This window comes from Coenobita brevimanus, chromosome 24 (genome assembly GCF_032717465.1).
Source record: "Coenobita brevimanus isolate Jiangsu-jjx chromosome 24, ASM3271746v2, whole genome shotgun sequence".
In the NCBI taxonomy this organism is placed as follows: Eukaryota; Metazoa; Arthropoda; class Malacostraca; order Decapoda; family Coenobitidae; genus Coenobita; species Coenobita brevimanus.
In genome coordinates this window covers 43,005,322-43,021,434 of record NC_136977.1, presented here as the reverse complement: position 1 = coordinate 43,021,434, position 16,113 = coordinate 43,005,322, and positions in this window count along the sequence as shown.

Below are 16,113 nucleotides of genomic sequence, written 5' to 3'. Positions count from 1 at the left end.
CCGTCCTCCTCCTCGTCCTCCTCCTCGTCCTCCTCCTCGTCCTCCTCCTCCTCCTCCATCTCCTCTCACCCTCCCACTCTTCCATCATCATCATCTTTTTATCTGCACGCTCACAGACAAAGCCATTCATCAGCTTCAGTTCAACCTACATTGTCTTCAGCCTAACCCCCTGACGATGATAGACGATTTTATTTAGTTCAGTAGATTTTTATTCTTGTTACAGTCAGACGATTTATTTCTTGCTTCCCGCAGACGATTTTTCTAGTAATAATTTAACTAACGACTGTACCATCACTATCGTCAATGTAATTTGATCAGTACAGCCATCAAGATCAGTCCTCCTTATCTTTCTGCCAAGATCACACACTTCATAACTACCATGATCACTGCATACTGTCATAATTTCCCATCCCTCATCCCTGCCACTAAAATGCACTGATATTACCACAACTACCATCATTCCGACCACCATCACCATCACCACCAGCACCAAATCCTCTCACCCCCTGCCGGTACCTCCTTACACCACTGCTACTACCATTTCACTATAACAAGCACCACCAGCCCAACCACAACTACCACCATCGCCACCACCACCAGGATCTCCGCCATCACTACCACCATCCCCACCACCACCAGCATCTCCGCCATCACTACCACCATCCCCACCACCACCACCATCATCCCCACCACCACTACCACCCTCCCCATGCCACTACCACCATCCTTACCACCACTACCACCAACTCCACCACCACTACCACCATCCCTGTCACCACTCTCATCATCTCCACCTCTAACACCCATCCTCTCGCCCTCAGCCACCCACTCTCGCCTACTCTGAATTATTTTGCTTCGTATTTTTCCCAAACATTATTCAGAAAATGATATTACGTTAAAATGGAGAAACTGGCGGGCTAAAAGTGTTCTGTTGGCGGTAAAGTTCAGGTTATTGATGGCTTCATACAGGAATGCACTCGAGAAATGGCAGAAAAACGAGAAATCTTGTATATATATTGGGGGTCGTGGAAAAGGAGTGTGTGTGTGTGTGTGTGTGCGCACCGAATTGTGAGTTTGGAATTACGAGAGAGAGAGAGAGAGAGAGAGAGAGAGAGAGAGAGAGAGAGAGAGAGAGAGAGAAAATAAGAAGGCAAGAGTATGTATCCAGAAATTCTCATAAACTCTCTCACGATGGGAATACTTCAAGTAGTATTATGTTTCAGCTGGTCAGACGATTTCATTCACCTGAGAGTGAGTCAAGAGACAATATTGTTTCCATTAACAACTCTTAGTATACCATTCCATCCTAACATAAAATAGAACCATCACCATATTGTCCAGAAAAAATTAGCCTGATCTGTACTCACATATAAATTAAGCTTTCAGAACTGATCAGATCACAGAGTAGGTCGATTCGGTAGGAGTGTTCAGTCGACCTACGAACGTGAAAACCAGACAGAGAAGCAGATGGATGTGACGAATTCTTGGTTATCCATTTCTCGCTTTGTACGTCTGCAAAAAAAAAAAAAAATCTAGCAGTTCATAAACGCGTAGAAGTATAAAGGGAACAAAGGTCAGGCGGTCATTCAGTCCCCCTACGCCATTCGCGATAACGCCAAAACCCTGTCGCAAAAAAGGTAGATCTATCTATCTATCTATCTATCTATTGCCAAACTCCTCAATCCCGTTTGGGGTGGCCACAAACAAATCGCCTCCACGTCGTCCTGTCCCCCGCCATTTCACTGCCCTGCTCCCAACTCACACCCCCCTCTCTCATATCCCTCTCCACCCCATCCCTTCATCTCATCCTCGGCCTCCCCCTCCCTCTTCCCTCCTCCACCTAACTCACATACACTCTCTTCGTCAGTCTTTCACCCTCCATCCTCTCCACATGGTCAAACCACCTCAGTGTGTTCCTCATAACAGTTCCTATCACATCCACATCCACACCACAACGCTTCTTTATATCCTCATTCGTCACCCTGTCTCTCCATGTGACTCCACAGGCTCCTCTTAAATAACTCATTTCCACTGCTCTCACTCTTGACTTGTGTCCTTCCAACAATGTCCAAGCTTTACTTCCATACGTTAGAGTTGGTATCACAATACAGGCATGTAGTAACTTTTTCACTTCCATGCTCATTTCCCTGTTTCTTATCACTGCTTTCAAAGAACCAGCAACCTTTCTTCCCTGCTGTACCCTTTCAAGCACTTCATCCTCCAAACCTCCATCCTTACTCATCACACTACCGAAGTAGATGACTATGATAAATTCGTAGGTATCCCTTTCCCTCCCTTTGTGAAAGTCGGAGGTACAAAATTGGATACTACTTGACCCTTGAAATAAAAGGTGATGCGGGTGATAGCGTAAGGTCACAGTAAGAGGCTGTGCAAAGGAGACACTCTGGAGTTTATGGGGTCAGCTGGAACACATTAAAGAAGAAGAAAAAAGGTTGATGGCTGGAGGAAATGGAGACTGACAGTGTGGTCTGGATATGCAAAGTTGAAGTTTATGTGTGTGTGTGTGTGTGTGTGTGTGTGTGTGTGTGTGTGTGTGTGTGTGTGTGTGTGTGTGTGTGTGTGTGTGTGTGTGTGTGTGTGTGTGTGTGTGTGTGTGTGTGTGTGTGTGTGTCGTGTGTCGTGTGTCGTGTTTCGTGAAGGGGGAGATCTCGATGTGCAAAGGTGAATCACGGGGAAACAGAAACATAGATGATAAGTGACCTGGATATGTTCAGATGAAAGGGGAGCTCTTTGATATACCAGGTGAGTAGAGATCACCTGGATACACGGAAGAGGACACGTGGATATGCTCAGGTAAACAAGGGACGTGCGGGTATAACGGCAGGTGTTTACGTGTGGTTATACTCGTGTGAAGGAAGGAGCCTAGGTAAGGTGGGGAATTCCCTGGATTTGAGGTGGTGGAACACTTGTATATAAGGGGAAACCTCTGGATATAGAAGAGAAGGGGGACACCTAGATATAGAAGAGAAGGGGGACAACTGGATATAGGAGGGGAACACCTGAATATAGGAGGGGAACGCCTGGAAATAGGAGTGGGACTCTTGGATATAGGACTGGGCACCCTACTTTAGGAAGGGACACCTGGAAAGGGGACAATTGTATATAAGAATGAAACATCTGGGTATAAGAGGTCACCTGGATATAGGAGGGAGAAGGACACCTAAATATAGTAGGGGTGGGGGACATTAGGATATAGGAATGGACACCTGGAGCCTCGGGTGCGTGTGGGGGAAAAGGACACCTAGATATACCCAAATGACGAAGAGGGACTAAGAGGTACTACGACAGAGGAGATCGTGGTGGGTATAGCGAGGGTACAAATGTTATGGGGAGACAGAGGGAGCTGGTGTGAGACGTATATGGACGACAATGAGAAGCAGAGGGTTTAGGACAACTATTGTGAACAGATTAATAATGGCCACATATATCCATTTCCTTTATCTCACACATGTTTCTTTCCTTTTTTTCATATTCTTCTTGGATACGTTTAACATTTAGTACCGGTTATACGTATAAAATTATGCAAATGAAGAGAGTGAGACTTACTGTACATATGGCCTTCTTTTAACCATCTCGTTGTTGATTATCGCTGCTACCAAGGCGATAGGATGTTAAATATTCAGGATCATCGCCATCTTCACCTTATTCCCACTAATCACCAGTGTAAAGGAAATGGTTGCATAGGAGTACAAGACATGGGAAAACTTAAGTAGGAGTAATAACAACAGTGCCCAGGGAAATATTTAGTACAAACAAATGTGCCAGTCGGTGCAATGCAAAACTAAACTAACAATTTTTAACAAACGTCTCCCACCACTACCACTGTCATCACTACAACTAACACCACTTCTCTCCGATGACATTCTATTATTACCACCACCAAACGACTTTATTCAGCATTAGATAGAGTGTCTAGAGTTTCCGAACTGGAGGGATTAGATATTGCGTTTGGTAACCCCTTCACTGCTAGAGGCCAATCCAGGGTTGAAAAAAATCGTCGGGCTGTGGAGAGAAATTAAATAAAGACGTCATTGAATTGAAGGGGTCTATACTACCACAACCACAACTACCATCACTAACCACCATCGCGACTACCATTCTCATGCACAAATGCACTTGAGGAACCGAAAAGAATGTAGTGTAAGTTCACCTATATATCCTGTTTAGATTTTTCAACTTAGAGTAATTGGGTAAATAATGTTGGAGATGCTGTACGTGTGTTCATTTGTGAAATACCGGTCGTGGAAACCCAGGTCCCCACCACACCCCCAGGAGGAGACTACGGAGGAGTAGACAGAGCACGCAGCATGTCCAGTCTATACGGACATAAGTGCGCCTGGGCCGCGCACCCCTATTCCCGAGAAGGAGCTCAACGAGACCACCCCAGTCCGAGTGCACTACCTCTCGGGCGAGCTAGCCCTCGCCAGGATTGGGATGGAGCTGATCCTACAGCTCCAGGCAGCACCACAGCGATGGTCCAAAGCTGCACAAATAAAGAGATGGCCCATAGCCGCACTGTAAACCAGGAGACGGCCCATATCTGCTCCACCCAAAGGTCCACGGCCTATAGCTGGGCCCCAGTGACGGCCAAAAGCCACACACAAAAGAAGGCCAAGGCCCATAGCCACTCCGCAAGGTGCTGCCCATGCCCCCTGCAGAACCAGCGATGGCCCATAGCCACGCCAGGGAGAGAAAGGTACACCCTTTCTCTTTCTGCAGTTGCCTCAGAAGGCACGACACAGGTGACTGCCCATAGCCGTGCCCGTAGGCAGGAGACGGCCCATAGCCGGGCCTGTAGGCAGGAGATGGCCCATAGCCGCCCTCGTCTACACGTTCCCCTCCATACAGGACTTCGGTGATGGCCCACTGCCGCGCTGACAGGCAGGTGATGGCCCATAGCCGCACTTCGTCTGCGATCCCGTCAGGGAGTCAGGCCCTGGTGACAGCCTATAGCCGCACCAACAGTGTAGGGATGACCCATAGCTGCACTTTGTCTGCGTTCCCGTCAGGGAGTCAGGCCTCGGTGACAGCCCATAGCCGCACTGACAGCATAGAGATGGCCCATAGCCGCCCTTCGCCTGTTGCCCAAGGAAACCCAGCGACAGCCCATAACCGCACTGGGGAGGGAAACCAAAGCCCCTCGCCCCCTGTGACTCCACGATGCGAGGGTGACCTGCGATTAGCCCTGCCTACCGGCAGGAGCACAGGCCTCCCCTCTGTTCCCCAGACCGAGGCAATCTCCAGGAGGACTGCTGCCCGGAGGACTGGTGGCGAGGCCTGATGCTATCCCCGGGACTCTTCTCTATCCAGTCTGCTCCCGAGGAGGACCTCCCCTCGACGGATTCTGGTCGGGCACGACGCCACAGCCCCACCCTGACGGCACCGCCATCAGAAGGAGACCGCAGCCTAAGGTCCTCTGAGGGCACCCCCAGGACCCTGGGGCGAACCAGGAGGACTGCTGCCGAGAGGACTGGTGGTGAGGCCTGATGTTATCCCCGGGACTCTTCTCTATCCAGTCTGCCCCCGAGGAGGACCTCCCCCCGACGGATTCTGGTCGGGCATGACGCCGCAGCCCCACCCTGACGGCGCCGCCATCAGAAGGAGACCGCAGCCTAAAGTCCTCTGAGGGCACCCCCAGGACTCTGGGGCGAAACCTCACCCCTCCCCGCTGAAGGTGACGCCCTTCCTCTACCAGGCGCCTGTGGGAGCGTTTCAGAGACTTGTTTGGCCTCAGTCCCAAGGGCCAGACCCCAGTTCCCAGCCCCGACAGTGAGGGGCCCTTCACCACGCCCAGCCCAAACCCTCGACGAGAGACGACGTCCCTGAGAGTGGTCCCGTGGCCGCGGGACGAAGAGACTCCTGACGGGACTCCTCTTACCCCAGGCAGGCAACTGTGGGTCCCCAGGCCGCCCCCCTTCCCCTCGCCCCATCAGTGACATTCCCCTATAGTGACAGTGAGATACGGCTCTTGCAGGCTGGCAACGAGAGGCCAATACGGTGTGATTTAAGTGACAGTGTAAATCAGTGTAATAGGGAAAACACCAGAAACAGTGTATAGATATTGTATGAGACGAGAGGCAAACCCTCAGTATTATTACCATAACTCAGTGTCAGTGTCCAGCCATCCTGTGTACTGTAAGTCCAGAATCAGAGAACAGTGACATAATTCCCAGTATTGCCATAAAAACTAGAACTAGGTTCAGTGCCAGAACAAATTCCCCTGAACTTACAACACCTATGTACCGCCTCCTTTGTGTAAAAGAGCCTCTTGTGCAGTGATTGTATAAGCTGTGTGTTTCCCCAAACCTGAATTAAGACTCCTGTCTGACTAGTATCCTGCGAGATACTCCAAACTCACCTACCAGCCCATGTATTAATTTCGATCAGTATATTGTGTACAAATCTTCATGTTCTACAGTAGTGAATTTGTCAACAGACGTGTCAGGTTATCGCACCGTGTTTTTATGCCCTGTTGCTCACTTACTGTGTCTAAATTCCGGTCTAGAAAGGGAACCCAGCTGCACTCTAGGCGTTCTAGGGACGGGAAGCCGCCCCTTAAACACCTAGCATAACAATTTGCATGTGCGTAATTAATGAACGTAAAATGAAATAGTCGGTGGTCATCAGGAGGTCCGGTTCTGATGGCAGCTGATCCAGTCGTTTTGGCACACACACACACACACACACACACACACACACACACACACACGTTTTAACTTGTGTTCATAAGACACATTTTGACTTACTGAGGAAGCAGAGGCTAGTGATTCTCAGTAAAGTGGCGATTAATTGTAGGAGCAACTTCGAACAACACTGGCTTGTGCAATTATGACAGCCATTAACCCCAGCGCAGGCACGCCCATCAAGAGGCCACCACAATATAAATGACTCAGTCTTCAGAACTGAGATGTACATTATAACTTACGATATAATTGTTCTTGTAAGTAAAATCGGTAACTACAATGAGAACGAGGGACAGGAAACCTGTACACCTTCCTCTTTCTATATTCCCAGCAAAAATAATTCTTAGTTACGACAGGAATTTTTTCATAGTTTTGTTTGTAAATCCATGTTTAGGTCAACAGTTTCTGCTCATCACTGTACATGGAGGGGGTGGGAGGTGTCATTTCTTGAGCTGTACAATACATTCTGAGTCACCGTGAAAAAAAAAAAAAAGGAGTATTGTACTTTGTCGTATTGCAGAAGCTAGTAGTAGTAGTAGTAGTATTTATTGTTACTGTTACTATTTTTGTTGATGAGAAGGGTGGTGATGATGATGATGATGATGATGACTGCGTACAGAGCTATTATTTCAGAGTAAAGCAATATGACCACCCTTATTTTCATTACATAGTTATCAGAAGTACCAAAACGTATAAAACTCATCACACAGATCATAATTACCGGACACACCAAAGCACAAGGAATAATGAAAAGACCAATTCCACTCCTTCAAAATCACCAGACAATCCGAAACACCCGGAGAAATTTCCCTTGGGTCAATCGTTGTTGATTCTAATGATATTTCTGTGACTGACTCTGCCTGCGATGTTATTTTAGTTACACACAGGAAGCAGCATGTACCGGAATGTTTATTTACTTGAAATGAACTGACCTGGGGGAGTTGGTGGTGAAGTGAATGGAGCTGGGGGTTGTGGGGTCACGTGTTCGATCCTGCCTGTTGCGAAGAGCTGGTTAAGTTCATCCGAATCGCTCGTAATAGTGACTGTATTTTCTCGTCGACCGCATCCGCAATGTCGTTCTTGTTGCACAAAAGGAGCCGCATCTACCCGACCACTTAGTTACTCAGAGTTATTAGACGCAGTAAAACACGCACAAACATGGCTTAGATTTTAGTATCATTGGTCGTAGAGGAAACAGCGATACATCTTTTGTCGACCGTACCCGCTATGACGCTCTAGTTGCACAGACGGAGCCGCCACCAGGGGAGCATGAAATCAATTTATGTGGCCTCGTATGTCGCAGGTAAACAAGCGAACCACAATGACTAATCAGAAGTGAGATGAGTTGAAAGGGGAGGGTTGGGGGGGGGAAGCTGGGAGTGAAGGGGCTGAGGTGCTGGGGGATGGGGAATGATCTCGGGGGCAGGAGCGAGGAGGCTGAGGTACTGGCGGCTGGGGAGGGGAATGTTCTCCGTAAGGTACAGGGTGGATGTCGCACTTAATTATAAGGAGGGCGGTGCTTGGGGGATGACATAGGGCCGAGTGGTTACGACGAGTTCATTTAGGTGGAGGGTCAGAGTACGAGGTCATGTGGTACAGGGCTTTGAACTCATGATGGGCCTACGCTAACCTAATCGAACATAGCCTAACCTAATATATTAACATCTAATCGGTCCTAACTTTATCTAATCTAATCCAGCAGTAACTACACTCTTGTAGCAATCTAATGTGACCTAATGTAACCTAAACTGTCCTTACCTAATGTACCCCGACGTAACCTGTCCTAATTCTAACCTAAGCTACCCTAACGTAACCTAACCTATTGTGACCCTATCTAAACTAACCTATCCTAACCTTAATTAAAAAGAGGCCGGTGTGAGCTGGCTGACATAGGGATTGAGTGGTTGTTACAGGTTCTTTTGGGCTTGGGTACGAGGAGGTCGCCTATTGCATTACCGAGTTCTGAATTAAAAGTGGACCTAATCTAAACTAACCCGATACAACACAACACAACACAGCACAACACAACACAACCTAACCCAACCCAACCCAACCCAACCCAACCCAGCCCAGCCCAACCCAACCCAACCCAACCCAATCCAGTCCATTCCAATCCAATCCAATCCAGTCCATCCTAACCTAACATACTCAAACCTTCCCTGTTTTCATATCATCAAATTAGTTTAATCTAACCTACCCTAGCCTAATCTAATTGGCTTTCCGCTGGGTTCACGTCCAGATGAGCCTGAGGTTGCAACATCAGCGATAACAACCTAAGCTGACATGACATGACCTTTGGGAGAAGTAGTTGCAACAAGTTCATTTGGCTGGACTGCGAGGGAGGTCATAATTATGGTGCGGGGCTTTGAACTCACGATGGACTTAAAAATAAACGAACTAAAAAACATGATATAAGTGTGAGGTGAATGCGAGAAGTTCATTTTATTAGGTCTGGATACGGGGAGGTCGTGTAGTGCCGCACGGGCTCTGAACTCGTCCGTGGATCGAGGAGCGAAGAAGGAACTGGAGGCTAAGGATCAAGGACCGAGACAGTAACCCCTTCACTTCCTCATACTGGATAAAATCGTCTGACTGAGTAGCGATAGGAAATACAATATGCTACAGACGTCACCACACTGAAAATGTTGATGATATTCTTTCTTACATAATTTTTCTAGCTTCTTTTATCTGGAGGTCTATCCCAGATTAAATTTGTCTGAAAAAAAAAAAAAACTAAATAAGATGTGACACTGTTGAATATATTAAACTTAAGACATCGCACCGAAGCAGCAAGGATGTAGCGTAAAGAGAGAGGGAAGAGAGAGGGGCCAAGGGACTAGAACCCTCTCTCTTTGCCACCCGGTGCTTTAGTGACGTTCGTCGTTTCGTCGTTTCGTTTTTAAAGGCTCCAACATGCCTGCATGTGTTGGCCTTGGTCACCTAATGGCGGCTCTCCACGCTGCACAATCCATTGCAGCCTCCCTGTTCAGTCCCTTAACCCTAAGGTCACACTTAATGACGTGGGTGATAGATAGCTCAGTGAGGCCAGGGTGGAAGGAGAGAGAGAGAGAGAGAGAGAGAGAGAGAGACGCGGGGGGGGGGTACAGTACTTGTGTCAAGGTCCCCATGGATGCACTCTAGGATTAAGCATCTAGCAATAAAGAGACAAGACAGACAAACAGACGTACGAACAGGAACGTAGGTAATATGCCAATCAGTTGTTATTGTTCCCTGTATGGGGGATGACTCTTGCATTCACACGTGAACAGTCTGGGTGAAATCGACTTTTCTCTCTCTCTCTCCCTTTCTCTCTCTTTCGCTGTACATTTATTATATATATATATATATAAAATTATATCTATCTATCTATATATATATATATATATATAAAATTCTCTCTCTCTCTCTCTCTCTCTCTCTCTCTCTCTCTCTCTCTCTCTCTCTATATATATATATATATATATATATATATATATATATATAATATGCTGATATTCACAACACGAAATATCCCAAGCGCTCCTTTGCCAGCTTCCATCCCCTCCCCTCCACCACTCCAAGCCACTCTCCCTCATGCTATCATGCACCCAACCCTTCGATTATTTTTTTTCTTGCTCCTCCTCTCTCCTCATTCTGCCAAAATTATTTCTGTAGATTTTTATTTTAGTATGCCGGTTGTGATGATTATGACGGTGATGACGATACCCAGTTTCACCCCGCCATATTATTATTTAGTGACCAAATATTTTCTGGAAGTTAGTAGCTGCAATGACCAAGCACATCCCTTGTCAGAGAGTTAGCTTTCATTCTGGCTGACTTCTGCGGGTCGAGAAAGCTAAGCCCTTCAATAAGAGAGGTCTAACCGTAGATTTAAAAAAAAAAAAAAAATTGTGGCGGAAGCTAGAATGACAATGTCGTTGGTTTTTAAGGGATGTAATAGACATTAATTTTATCCACATGAGAAAGAAAGGTATTTCAGAAGTTGAAACGGTCGCCTGGCGGTAGCAAGAATAGGTAAATAAAACCTTCCTTTACTTGTGTTAACCCTTTAAGACAATCAGGCAAGTGTAAACGGTCACTTTCCCCTGAGGGGTATTATTGAGCAATAAACCCGCTAGACCACAAGCCATTGATTGACTGGTTATGTGGTTACCACCCAACATAGTAAATGGTCTTTTGGAGTACAGGAAACCACTTGGCTCCACTCAGGTGTAGAATTACAGGAAGGCAGGACCAAATCGAGTGTGTAAGTGGGAGAGGCGGTCTCGTCATAACCCCATATAATCCCACTTACATCGGTTGATACACCTGCCATCACCCCCGCTGCAGTTACACATCCTCCTCCCTCGATTCCACAGACGAGAGGTCACATCCTTGGTCACATCAGCAGCCTCAGGACCCGGGCGATATATCCGATGAGAAGCGATACCGAGGTCAGGGAAGGTTACCCCGAGTCGTCCCGCCCCCCCTGCTGCAGTCCGGGAAGGGGAGGAGGGGTGGAGCGGATAATAGGGGAGGGGGAGGGGGGGACGCGTTGGAGGTTGGGTGAAGGGAGGTCAAGACGGTGGCAGGTTTTTATCTGTGGTAGCTGATGGATGGATGGCATTGTCCTGTGTATCCTCACTCGCCCTCTTCTTTTTTTTTTTTTTTTTTTTTTGTGCCAGTCGTAGGTTATCGTCATCATCATCAGCCTAACAACATTACCACTATTTTCAATGCACCTTTTCGTTACACAGAACCCTAACCGATCCATCCCGACTACTATAGGGAAGGATTCATTCTTTATCTCTCTTCTTCACCTACCAGGGAGATCCGATTCTGTTGTGACTGCACGTGGACCAGTATATATAAAGAAGACTGGGTCGGGAAAAAAAAAAAAAAAAAAAAAAGTGGAAACAGTGACGTTGGAGAAATAACTAGGAGAACCTGCCATCAGTGCCCAGTTAAAAAATACCACACATCCATTCTCTCAACTTAAAAGCTTTCAAAAATCTAAGTAAAAATAAACGTCTATAGTCATTCATTATTACTGAAGCATTTAAAATTCTCGGTAAAGAATGAAACAGATAATAGCAAGTGTAAAGGAGAAAATGTGCCATCCTTTTCACATACAAAATTCTCGACAAGAATTGAAACAGAAAGCAATGACAATAGTTAGAAGGACATGCTCATCCAATCTTAATCACTGCACAAAATTCTCAGTTAAAAATAGAATGTACAAGAGCACCGGGACAGGCATGCACTTCTTTTACCTTTCTTCATTTCCCCGACAGATTCGGGTGTGCCATTTCCGTCCCGTCCGGATCGCTAATTTCCGTTCTTATACTTTTTTTTGGCCCTTTTTCTTAACAAGGAAAGTCTAGGTTAGGTTAAGTTTGTCAGTGTCTGGTTAGTTGGCTAGTTAGGAAAATATTAGGTTAGATTAGGATAGGATAGGATAGGTTGTCATGCTGGAGCAAAACAGTAAGAAAAAAATAGAAAAATTATCATCCCGGGAAAATCAGACTTAACGCCCAGAGCAAAAATGGTATACAGAACAGATATCTTCGGTCAGATCCGGGTGTAATGATAAGAATGTTGGCTCATATAATCAAGATCTGGCCCGTCTTAAATTGCAAATGGAGTCCCTTCTTCAGTTTTTACGAGCCTCCTTTTCCCCTTACCTTTATCTTGTCTTTTTTTTTTCTTCAGCTTTACGAGCCTTCCATTTTTGTGTCGTCTTCTGTCTTTCTTTTTCGTTTATGCAGTGTTCCTCTTCGTGCTTTTGCGGTAAATGAAACCTTAGTCCTAATTTGATATTAAAAAAAGAGAAACGTTAGCGGCGATGGTAGTTAGTTATGACACCCGTTTTTTTTTTTTTTTTTACATATTCCTCTTAGTAGCACATACCACTACGGTAAATATTAAAATTCTGATCTAAAGTAAACGATATTGCAGTTAATTCAGGTTAATTAGCCGGAGATTTTCGTTCACCTGTAGCTTATGTTTTAGTTCAGTGGGAGAATAAAACAGTACTATGGCTGTGTATAACTTTCATGGCACTTCTTCGTGATTAGCATCATATTCTACTATTAATCTCCTGTTATAACTCAGCGTTGATGATGGAGAAAAGGCAGAACTACTACATATTTAAAGCGAACAGAAGTGTCAATGAGAAGCCTTTTTTAACGGTGGATTATGGCTATTTTTGTTTGCTACTTATGTCATAAAGACTTTGTAACTCCTTTGTAGAGAAGTTATATATATATATTAGACTTGTGGACGAGCGGTTGTTATACTTGAGTAGCTTTGTAAGTAGATAATCTTCTTTCCCATTTGTCATTCAATGACAAGGAGAGGTAAAGAATAGTATGGAACTATTTTTATTTGTCTTGGAAATATTAACAAGTCTCTCACACAGAGCGAAGTATAAAGTAGAGTCCCGGGAGCTATCTCCCTGTCTCGCTCTCTCTGTCTCTCTCTCAAGTTGCTAAGCCCTTCTCCTTACGACCTGTCTGTTCTATGGCTAGCTTCCTTCTGAGCTCTCTTTCCTAAATTCTGGTGAAACAGGAGACGTATCACGTGTGTTCCCTGTGATTGGAAAGTTCTAGAAGCCTGTGTGTGAGTATGTGTGTATGGTCAACAAGGCTTTGTTCACCTGGTGAATTGCTGACAACTAATTGACTGGCAACTTCGTAATCTGTCGTCAGCTTTTCCTCAGTGTAACTTGCAAGATCATTTCCCATTCCCAGGCTCGCATAGAGCTGTCTATCTATCTATTTATCTATCTATCTATTAGGATTTGTAATTATAATATTGTATACAATATGGAGTTACATATGCTCGGTCACGCGAAAATGGCGTACCATCGACAGTTAATAGTCATAACATATTAATACATATTATATACACATTATAATGAACTTATAAGCTAATTAAGTGAAATACATAATATTGTAAAAGTAACATAATTGTATGAATATTGTATACATATAATATTCATAGTAAATAGCAATTATTCAGTAGTATTTCTACATAATTGTAATATTTTTTGAATTGTTACAAAATATTGTGGTAATGTATAATTGTGCTGGCCTTATAATTGTAGTTACATTTTGTTAATGCAACTGTTACATAAATGTCTTGGCCTTATAATTGTAGTTAAAGTTACATAAAAGTTACATCTTATTAATGCAACTGTTACATAATTGGCAAAGTGTAACATAATGCAATCGTTTGTCGTTACATAATTGTTACATATCGTTTGTAGGTACATAATTGTAGTTAAAGTTACATAAAAGTTACATCTTGTTAATGCAACTGTTACATAAATGGTACATATTGTTTGTAGTTACATAATTGTAGCAAGTGTAACATAATGCAATCGTTTGTCGTTACATAATTGTTACATATCGTTTGTAGTTACATAATTGTAGTTAAAGTTACATAAAAGTTACATCTTGTTAATGCAACTGTTACATAATTGGCAAAGTGTAACATAATGCAATCGTTTTTCGTTACATAATTGTTACATATCGTTTGTAGTTACATAATTGTAATAATTGCAGTCCTGACATATGAATCCGGTCATGCTGCGGTCGATGATAGTGATGATGTGACATGCCACTGGCTCGTGGAGACAACAATCTGCTTTTTGTTTCACTTATAGAAGGAGTTTATGTGGTATTTTGACATATGTAGTAACACTTACACTTATTTTCATTTGTTTGTTATGTGATCTTACTCTATTTCTCTCTTTTTTCTTTCTTACTTTTTTTTTTCTTTTTTTTTTTGTTGCATGTATTGATTTGCCATAGTTTGTTTTTCTTCGCTTGTGTACGCTTTTTCTATGTTGTTCATGGTTGCATAATTACTGGCTAATTTCCTTGGGATACTTTTTTAAAGTTTAGTTTATATTGCACAGGCATTACTGAAAATGATATTATATAGTCCCATATTTTGTTATTTTATATAAAAAAAATATATATACACTATATACAGTATTAACTATATACACTGACTTGTTGTTCACTTGTACCTATCGTGGGTAATATGTGTGTCAGCACTGTGTGGAAATCATTGTCTTCACGATTGTGTTGAAGATGTTCACTCTTGCTAACCTCATTTGTGTTGGCCATTTTTTTTTCTCTCTAGTTTACCTTGTAACTTAATTTATATGTTTCCACTAGGTAGCTTTAATTAATAAATGTTTAATACAGTTCTTTTAATTGCTCACTGAGTAACTGTGATGGTATATTTTCTTTATTACTTTGTACATGAAATAATGTATAGTTGTATATATGAAACACGTATTTTATGTAGGTATAAATGGTAACACTCGTTGGTAGTAAATAATTGTTATAATAAATGAATGAATATATACAGTGTAGAATATTTAATGTTGGTGCAAGTATTTAATGATTGAATTATGATGATAACTGAAGTAGGTATATGAATTTAAATTGTAACTATACAGCACGTTTTATATGTTTGTACAGAAGCTTATTGCCCTTCACTGTGTATTGTATAAATGAAGTAACTATGTAACTCACGAATTTTTACCGTGGTGGGAATGGTGTGAGTGGTGGTGCAGTGGTGTGTTGACCGACGTGGCGTCTTTTCAGCAAGCACGCATGATGACGTCGACTTCCCACACTGGTAGCTGTGGTGAGTGAAAGAGTAGCGATGAGTAACTTGAGTGAAGATGAGTGAGTAAGCGAACGTATACGAACCTCGTCTACGAATCAACAGTGAATTCCTACAAAATATCAAGATTGAAAACAAGAATACCTCTCACAACCAACAACTTACAACCAGCTCCTGACAGTTCTCTCCAACCAGCCCCCTCCGTCTCCCCGATCATCACGCTGATGTAGAGGTGAAGAGGTCACAGGACGCCTTGCAAGTAGTTTAACAAAGTACTGATACAAACAATCTTGAAATTTCTACGACGAGCCAACGAACTACAACCATCTACAATCAGCTACAAGTAACAACTCCACGAGTCGTCTGTATAATCTTCTACACGCGCCTACAAGTAGCGGCAGTCTTCATCCCACCGCTGCCACCAAATGTCATAAAGACTTTGTAACTCCTTTGTAGAGAAGTTATATACGTATTAGACTTGTGGACGAGCGGTTGTTATACTTGAGTAGCTTTGTAAGTAGATAATCTTCTTTCCCATTTGTCATTCAATGACAAGGAGAGGTAAAGAATAGTATGGAACTATTTTTATTTGTCTTGGAAATATTAATAAGTCTCTCACACAGAGCGAAGTATAAAGTAGAGTCCCGGGAGCTGTCTCCCTGTCTCGCTCTCTCTGTCTCTCTCTCAAGTTGCTAAGCCCTTCTCCTTACAACCTGTCTGTTCTATGGCTAGCTTCCTTCTGAGCTCTCTTTCCTAAATTCTGGTGAAACAGGAGACGTATCAC